This window comes from Grampus griseus, assembly GCF_964374135.1.
Source record: "Grampus griseus genome assembly, chromosome: 11".
NCBI lineage: Eukaryota > Metazoa > Chordata > Mammalia > Artiodactyla > Delphinidae > Grampus > Grampus griseus.
The window spans coordinates 50,869,422-50,878,367 of record NC_139005.1 but is presented as its reverse complement, the minus strand read 5'-3'; the positions used below and the strand labels follow the sequence as shown (position 1 = coordinate 50,878,367).

Here is an 8,946-nt window from a genome sequence, read left to right as displayed (position 1 = left end):
CCCTAATCAGTTGCATTGTTTGCAAATATTTTCTCCCAGTCTGTAGGTTGTCTTTTCATTTTGTTTATGGTTTCCTTTGCTGTGCAAAAGCTTATAAGCTTGATTAAGTTCCATTTATTTATTTTTGCTTTTATTTCTATTGCTTTGGGAGACTGACCTAAGAAAATATTGGTACGATTTATGTCAGAGAATGTTTTGCCTATATTCTCTTCTAGCAGTTTTATGGTGTCTTGTCTTATATTTACATCTTTAAGCCATTCTGAGTTTATTTTTGTGTACAGTGTGAGGGTGTGGTCTAACTTCATTGATTTACATGCAGCTGTCCAAGTTTCTCAACACCACTTGCTGAAGAGACTGTCTTTTCCCCATTGTATATACTTGCTTCCTTTGTCGAAGATGAATTATTCATAGGTCTGTGGGTTTATTTCTGGGCTCTCTGTTCTGTTCCATTGATCTATGTCTGCTTTTGTGCCAGTACCACGATGTTATGATCAGTGTAGCTTTGTAGTATTGTCTGAAGTCTGGGAGGGTTATGCCTCCCGCATTGTTCTTTTTCCTCAGGATTATTTAGGCAATTCTGGATCTTTTACATTTCCATATAAATTTTAGGATTATCTGTTCTAGTTCTAAAGAAATGTCATGGGTAACTTGATAGGGATTGCATTAAACCTGTAAATTTCTTTGGGTAGTATGGCCATTTTAACAATATTAATTCTTCCAATCCAAGAGCATGGGATATCTTTCCATTTCTTTGAATCATCTTCAGTTTCCTTTATTAATGTTTTGTAGTTCTCAGCATATAGGTCTTTCACCTCATGGTGAGGTTTATTCCTAAGTTTTTTTTAATATAATTTTTATTTTATATTAGATTATAGTTGATTTACAGTGTTGTGTTAGTTTCAGATGTGTACAGCAAACTGATTCAGTTATATATATATCCATTTTTTTTTCAGATTCTTTCCCATATAGGTTGTTACAGATTATTGAGCAGAGTTCCCTGTGCTATACAGTAGGCCCTTGTTGATTATCTATTTTATATATAGTAGTGTGTATATGTTAATCCCAAACTCCTAATTTATCCTTTCCCCCACCTTTCACCTTTGATAACCACAAGTTTGTTTCCGAAGTCTGAGAGTCTGGTTTGTAAATAAGTTTATTTGTATCATCTTTTTAGATTCCTCATATAAGTGATATCATATGACATTTGTCTTTCTCTGTCTGACTTACTTCACTTAGTATGATAATCTCTAGGTCCATCCATGTAGCTGCAAATGGCATTATTTCATTCTTTTTTTTTATGGCTGAGTATGATTCCATTGTATATATGTACCACATCTTCTTTATCCATTCCTCTGTTGATGGACATTTAGGTTGCTTCCATGTCCTGGCTATTGTAAATAGTGCTGCAATGAACATTGGGGTGCATGTATCTTCGACTTACGGCTTTCTCTGGATATATGCACAGGAGTAGGATTGCTGGATCATATGGTAGTTCTATGTTTAGTTTTTTAAGGAACCTACATACTGTTTTCCATAATACTTGTACCAATTTACATTCCCACTAACAGTGTAGGAGGGTTCCCATTTCTCAACACCCTCTCCGGCATTTATTATTTGTAGACTTTTTAATGATGGCCATTCTGACAGGTGTGAGGTGATGCCTCGTTGTGTTTTTTAAAAATTTTATTGATTTATTTTTGGCCACGTTGGGTCTTCATTGCTGCATGCAAGCTGTCTCTAGTTGTGGCAAGTGGGGGCTACTCTTCGTTGCATTGCACATGCTTCTCATTGCAGTGGCTTCTCTTGTTGCGGAGCACAGGCTCTAGGTGCGTAGGCTCAGTAGTTGTGGCTCACGGGCTCTAGAGCGCAGGCTCAGTAGTTGTGGTGTATGGGCTTAGTCGCTCCACAGCACGTGGGATCTTCCTGGACCAGGGATCAAACCCATGTCCTCTGCATTGGCAGGCGGATTCTTAACCACTGAACCACCTGGGAAATCCCCCTCATCGTGGTTTTGATTTGCATGTCTCTAATAATTAATGATATTGAGCATCTTTTCATGTGCTTTACAGCCATCTGTATGTCTTCTTTGGAGAAATATCTATTTAGACCTTCAGCCCATTTTTTGATTGGCTTGGGGTTTTTTTTTTAACATAGAGCTGCAGGAACTGTTTGTATATTTTGGAGATTAATCCCTTGTCAGTTGCATCATTTGCAAATATTTTCTCCTATTCTGTGGATTGTCTTTTCGTCTTGTTTATGGTTTCCTTTGTTTTGCAAAAGCTTTTAAGTTTCATTAGGTTCCATTTGTTTATTTTTGTTTTTATTTTCATTACTCCAGGAGGTGGAACCAAAAAGATACTGCTGCAATTTATGTCAAAGGGTGTTTTCCTCTAAGAGTGTTATGGTATCTGGTCTTACATTTAGGCCTTTAATCCATTTTGAGTTTATTTTTATTTTTTATTTTTTTTGGAGCCTAGTGGTTTATTTATTGTAAAGTTCAAACTGAGAGCTGTGATTCACCACATCAATTTAAAATAAATAACTTATATGAAATACAGATTCTGGCATAGATATAAGATGTTAAAATCAAAATCAATGGACTGAACCGGCATCTTTCATTTGCTCACAAATTTGAACAGACTAATATTCTGCAAAAAAGACAACTGCAGCAGGGGAAAAGAAAACTGCTCTTTTGCAAACAAGACTTAAGCATCCCTCCAAAGAGGTCAAAATAAACATGCATATATAGATATAAAGTGTTACAACACAAATGCTATTTCTAGAAAAAATTTAACTGCATAGGTTAAAAACAACAATGTGCAACATCTTAAGGCATTAAAGCACCGAAAGAAAAAAAAAAACCCACCAAAACCACTTTTTATGACGATTGACATACACAAAACACATATACTGATCAAAACTCAGGAAGTAAATACCTGGACTGATATAACATCCATTGTTGGGAGAATTTCTCTTCAATTTAAATGTCTCTTCTTATCTCTAAAACAATTTTAAAGTGCTAACTTTATATAAAGCAGGCAAATTCTTCAAGTAATTCGCTATTTAAGTATGCTAATTTTTACAGAGCTAAACAAGGAACTAAGAATAAACTAACGTGAAACAGGAAGATAGACATGAGGAAAAAACTCACAAATTATAGCTGAACAAATCGATAGAATGCTCTAATACCACCTTGGCCTTCTGGGTTCAATTAAAAGCAAAAGCTAATAGATTTAGATGTCTGCTGGTTTATTACACTAACTCCCTTGGATTTGCTAAAATTTGTACATCATTAGGTACACGGATTCCTAAGGAAAAGAATGCCACTTAAAAATCAAGATTGGATACTAATGAAAGCAATTTTAAAAACAAAAGGTTGTCTATTACTACAAATGAATACAAAATGTCACAGACCTTACAAACTAAGAACTGAAGCCTTGCCCAAAGTTTATTTACTCCTGCCCTTGAGCTGCCTCTTCAAGAAAGTATACATTAACCAAATGGCGATTGAGGTGTTTGCTGTAATCTTTTTGCTTTCTAAAAGAACGATCACAGAAGATACAAACAAAATCTCCCTCGGCCACTTTGACTGCCAAGGCTTCCTTTCCATTTTTTCTACTGGTCTCTTGTGGAACTGGCCGAGCCCCATTCAATCCAGAGTCATCACTATCCTCTGACATGTTGTCGCTTAGGTCACTTCCATCATGACTGTGGATGCCTTCGTCTTCATCCATTTCTGAGACTCATTTACTGCCACGGTGACAGGAGGTGATGCCACAGTAGCTGTGGACACTGCTTCACATTTTTCTAGCGGTAGAGGAAGAAGTGGTGGTGAAGTTGGTTCTTCAACGGCCGAGTCTCTGCCGGGGGGATTCTCTGTTTTCTTCTCATCAGCGTCCATCTTCATTTCACAAAGCATAGCGTCAGCCTGATGTTTACCATCTGAAGTTTCACCCTCTGGCATATTCAAGTTTTGTTCAGAGGATGAAATACTGGCAGATGCCTTGGTAACAGCAGCAAGACCAGCCTAGACTCTTACCTGCTTCTTCTGCTTCCAGTTTTTGAAGAGGAGCTTCTTTATGTCCTTCGCCTGCAGGGACTAATTTTTGGTCTTCTGACTCTTCCTCTTTTAAGTCTTCCTTTGGCAGAGGTGGTGATGGTGGTAAGAGATCCTGTGCACCGGCACTTTCCTTTAGAAGCTGCCTGTCTTTAACAGGCACTAAGCCAACTTCAATAAGGACTTGCTCCTTCTGCACCATTTCACTCTGCATGTTGGACTTTTCCTTGCCATTATCTGGCTCCACGGGAGGAGGAGGCTCCGCATGAACAGGCCCCTTCTGAACAACCTTGACCTCAGCATGCCCCCCGGGGGGAAGAGGTGGAGGAGGAGATGGGGGGGAGGGGGAGGAGGCAGCCGCTCCGTCTGAACAACCTCGACCTCAGCATGCCGCTCGGGGGCAAGGGGAGGAGGAGGAGATGGGGGGGCAGCGGGAGGAGGCTCCGTCTGAACAGGCCCCCCCTCAGCAGACTCCATGGGAGGAGGAGGCTCTATCTGAGTGGGCCTCCTCTGAGCAGGCTTGCTGCTTTTTTTACATGATTTACTTCTCAGAGTTTCCTTCTTTGCACTGTTTTTCATGCAACTCCTTTGCTTTTTATTCTCCTCTACTTTGCTGTCACCCTTCGGCACTTCCTGACTATTTCTGGATTTGCTTTCTGCCTTCTTTTTCTTTTTTGTCACAGGTTCCTCATCATTCACAGGTTCTTGTAAGGAACGGGCTTCAGCTTCTGTCTTCCTTTTGCTTTTCTTGCTTTTACAGCTTTTTTCTGCATTATTTCCTGGGTGCACATCCATCTTTTTAGCTTCCAGTGCCGATTTGCGAGTTCTGGTAGTCACTTGGCTTGAGGCATTACTACAAGGCTTTTTCTCTTTTGAAACATTATCTTTTTTCTCCACTTTTACAGACCTCTCGTTTTTCTTCCCAGTCACATCCCCCTTCATTTTTGTCTGCTCTGTTTCTGTTTTCTCATTGGTGATTTTGTTATCAGGCAAGTCAGCCTCTCGCTTTTTGGTTTTCTTTAGCTTCACTTTTGAGACATCCATGGTCTTATTAGGACAAGTAGGATGCTTAGATTTGAAATGATACTGCAGATTACACTTCTTGGAAGCTGCGTAGTCGCATACAGGGCAGTTGAACTGCCGTGGATTAACATGTAGCTCCACGTGTTTTTTGAAGTTACTTCTATCTGCTGTTTTGTAGTCACAGTGTGGGCAGTGAAGAGGTTTAGGCCCATTGTGAACCTGTCTTGCGTGACGGGTTACTTCATGTTGATTAGAGGCCGCATAACTGCACTGGTCACACTTAAATGGCTTCTCACCTGAATGAGTACGCATATGTCTGGTTAGATGAGTTTTCTGAGAACTTGAATAAGGACAAAGCTCACATTTATACGGACGTTCTCCTGCATGAGTTCGAGCATGCTGAACATAATTGTTTTTTCTGTCTGAAAAATAGTTGCATTTTCCACATGTGTATACTTTCCTTGGAAAATGGTTTCTCAAGTGTTTCCTCCAGTGATATTCGCTTACTGTGGTGTACGTGCAAATGATGCCCTTGTAGACTCGCTCATTGTCCCCGGCTCGGGTGTGGTGCTTCAGGTGAGCAGTATAGTGATCATAGCGATTGGTATTGTAGCCGCAGCTGTCACAGCGAATGGGGCCCTTGGAGAAATCTCCCTCTTCCCCAGTGGAAGAGCCACATTCCCTGCCTTTGGCTTGCTTCTCTGCACTTTCCTCCACAAAAAATTTCTTGGCACTATGACCTCGGATGTGATGCACAAACTGTTCTTCAGATTCTGCTTCATACTGGCATGGTTTACAGCGAAAGGGCTTGGTCTTCAAGTTCTTGCATTTGTCCTCTGCTACAGGTGTTTCCCGAGGAAGATCTTTATTTGCGCTGTACGGTTCTGAGGCAGCTGACACCTCAAACACAGGCCGCGATTGCACAACACTGAGTTCCAAACTCTCCAGTTCCATGTTTTCCAGCCCACTGGGCTCGCCTTTTACCTCAGGAGACTCCTCAAGTCCTTCTCCATCACTATCTGAAAAGTTGTTATCCCCAACAGGCATCAATTCTGCCATCTGTCTTTCTTCGCCAACCAGGTAATCACAGCAGCCGCCGTTTAATTCCCCAGTTAAGGCCACATTTGCCAACATGATGAGCTGAGGCGCAGCCAGTTCAGCTCTGGAGAGATCAGGCAAGTCATACATGTCGTTAGGCAAGGCCATGCCCATGGTGCCACTGCCGGTGAACAAACCTCCTCCTCCGGAAGACTGCCCCAGTACCTGGGTGGCCATAACGGTGTTCAAACACAAAGCAGCTCTTTGCAAACTCGGGAGCTCTCGCTTCCTCTCGGCTTGGCCCGCTCACTGCACCACTGACACACCAGTTGCCGCCACACTCGTCCTGAACCTTTCCCTGGGCGGCCTTCCTGGGCGAGGAGGGGCGAAGACCCGCGTCACCGCTCCTTCTTGGACTACTTTTCTTTGTTGCTGGAGTTTCGGGGGAGGGGAGGGAGAGGGCGGAAAAGTTGGACGCTGGGGCAGTCGAGGCCCGCGAAGACCCAGGAGAGGGGCTGCAGAGAATGTTCAGGCCTCCGGCTCTCGCCCTACCGTCCCGGCTGCCACTGCTGCCGCCGCCGCCGCCGCCTGGGGCCCCGGACCTCGGCGGCGCTTGCTCTGCTCCTGCGCCGTGAGCTCTCGGGAGCCGCACATTCCAGCACAGAGGGCTGCGCCGTGCACCCGGCCCGCGATGCCGCCGCCGCCGCCACCCCCCGGGACACGCCCCCCCCCCATTTTGAGTTTATTTTTGTATATGGTGTTAGAGAATGTTCTAGTTTCATTCTTTTACATGTAGCTGTCCAGTTTTCCCAGCCCCATTTATTGAAGAGACTATCTTTTCTCCATTGTATATTCTTGCCTCCTTTTTGTAAATTAATTGACTATAGGAGTGTGGCTTTATTTCTGGGCTTTCTATCCTGTTCCATTGATCTATATGTCTGTTTTTATGCCAGTACCATACTGTTTTGATGATTGTAGCTTTGTAGTATAGTCTGAAGTCAGGGAGTCTGATTCCTCTAGCTCCATTTTTCTTTCTCCAGATTGCTTTGTCTATTCAGGGTCTTTAGTGTTTCCATACATATTTAAAATTTTTTGGTTCTAGTTCTGTGGAAAATGCCACTGGTAATTTAAAACAGATTGCATTCAATCTGTAGATTGCCTTGGGTAGTATAGTCTTTTTGACAATATTGATATGGTATATTTTTCCATCTGTTTGTGTCATCTTCAGTTTCTTTCATCAACATCTTATAGTTTTCTGAATATAAGTCTTTTACCTCCTTAGGTAGATTTATTCCTAGTTATTTTATTTTTTTGATGCAGTGGTAAATGGGATCATTTCCTTAATTTCTCTTTCTGATCTTTCATTGTTAGTGTATAGAAATGCAAGAGATTTCTGTGTGTTAATTTTGTATAGTGCAACTTGATGCAGTTTTTTTTTTTTTTTTTTTTTTTTGCGGTATGCAGGCCTCTCACTGTTGTGGCTTCTCCTGTTGTGGAGCACAGGCTCCGGACACGCAGGCTCAGCGGTCATGGTTCACGGGCCCAGCCGCTCCACGGCATGTGGGGTCCTCCCGGACTGGGGCACAAACCCGTGTCCCCTGCATCGGCAGGCAGACTCTCAACCACTGCGCCACCAGGGAAGCCCTTGATGCAGTTTTTTGGTTTTTTTTTTTTTTTTTTTGCTGTACACGGGCCTCTCACTTTTGTGGCCTCTCCCGTTGAGGAGCACAGGCTCCAGACGCACAGGCTCAGCGGCCATGGCTCACGGGCCCAGCCACTCTGCGGCATGTGGGATCTTCCCGGGCTGGGGCACGAACCCGTGTCCCCTGCATCGGCAGGCGGACTCTCAACCACTGTGCCACCAGGGAAGCCCTTGATGCAGTTTTGAAAGGGATTGTTTACATTCCCTTTCTGATATTTCATTGTTAGTGTAAAGAAACTCAACCAATTTCTGTATGTTAATAGTCATTGTTGTATCCTGCTACCTTGCTGAATTTGATCAGTTCTAGCAGTTTTTGTGTGGAATCTTTAGGGTTTTCTTTATATAGTATCATGTCATCTGCATATAATGACAATTTTACCTCTTCCCTACCAATTTGAATACCTTTTATTTCTTTTTCTTGTCTGATTGGTGTGACTAGGACTTCCAATACTGTGTTGAAGAGAAGTGATAAGAGTGGGCATCCTTGTCTTGTTCTAGATTCAGCAGGAAGGCTTTCAGCTTTTCACTGTGTGTTATATTGGCTGTGGGTTTGTCATGGATAGCTTTTGTTATGCTGAGATATGTTCCCTCTATACCCATTTTCATAGGGGTTTTTATCATGAATGGATGTTGAATTTTATCAAATGCTTGTGCTGCATCTGAGATGATCATGTGGTTTTTGTCCTTTCTTTGGTTGTTGTGGTGTATTACATTGATTGATTTGAGTATGATGAACCATCCTTATGACCCTGGGATGATTCCAGCGTGGTCATGGTGTATGATCTTTTTCATGTGTTGTTGGATTCAGTTTGCTAATATTTTGTTGAGAGTTTTTGCATCTATATTCAGCAAAGATATTGAACTGTAATTTTCTTTTTTGGTAGTGTCTTTGGTTTTTTTTTTTTTATTTTAAAAATATTTATTTATTTATTTTTGGCTGTGTTGAGTATTTGTTGTTGCGCACAGGCCTTCTCTAGCTGCGGCAAGCAGGGGCTACTCTTTGTTGTGGTGAGCAGCCTTCTCATTGCTGTGGCTTCTCTTGTTGCAGAGCATAGGCTCTAGGCACGCGGGCTTCATTATCTGTGGTGCGCAGGCTCAGTAGTTGTGGCTCGCGGGCTCTAGAGTG

General features: G+C 42.4%; 1 pseudogene across 1 annotated transcript; it reads right to left on the bottom strand.

The window, feature by feature from the left end:
* Positions 1–3,452: 3,452 nt before the first annotated feature.
* LOC309830449 (RE1-silencing transcription factor-like) lies at positions 3,453–6,358 on the bottom strand (annotated as a pseudogene). Its single transcript has one exon. The product of its transcript is annotated as an RE1-silencing transcription factor-like (transcript).
* Positions 6,359–8,946: the final 2,588 nt, after the last annotated feature.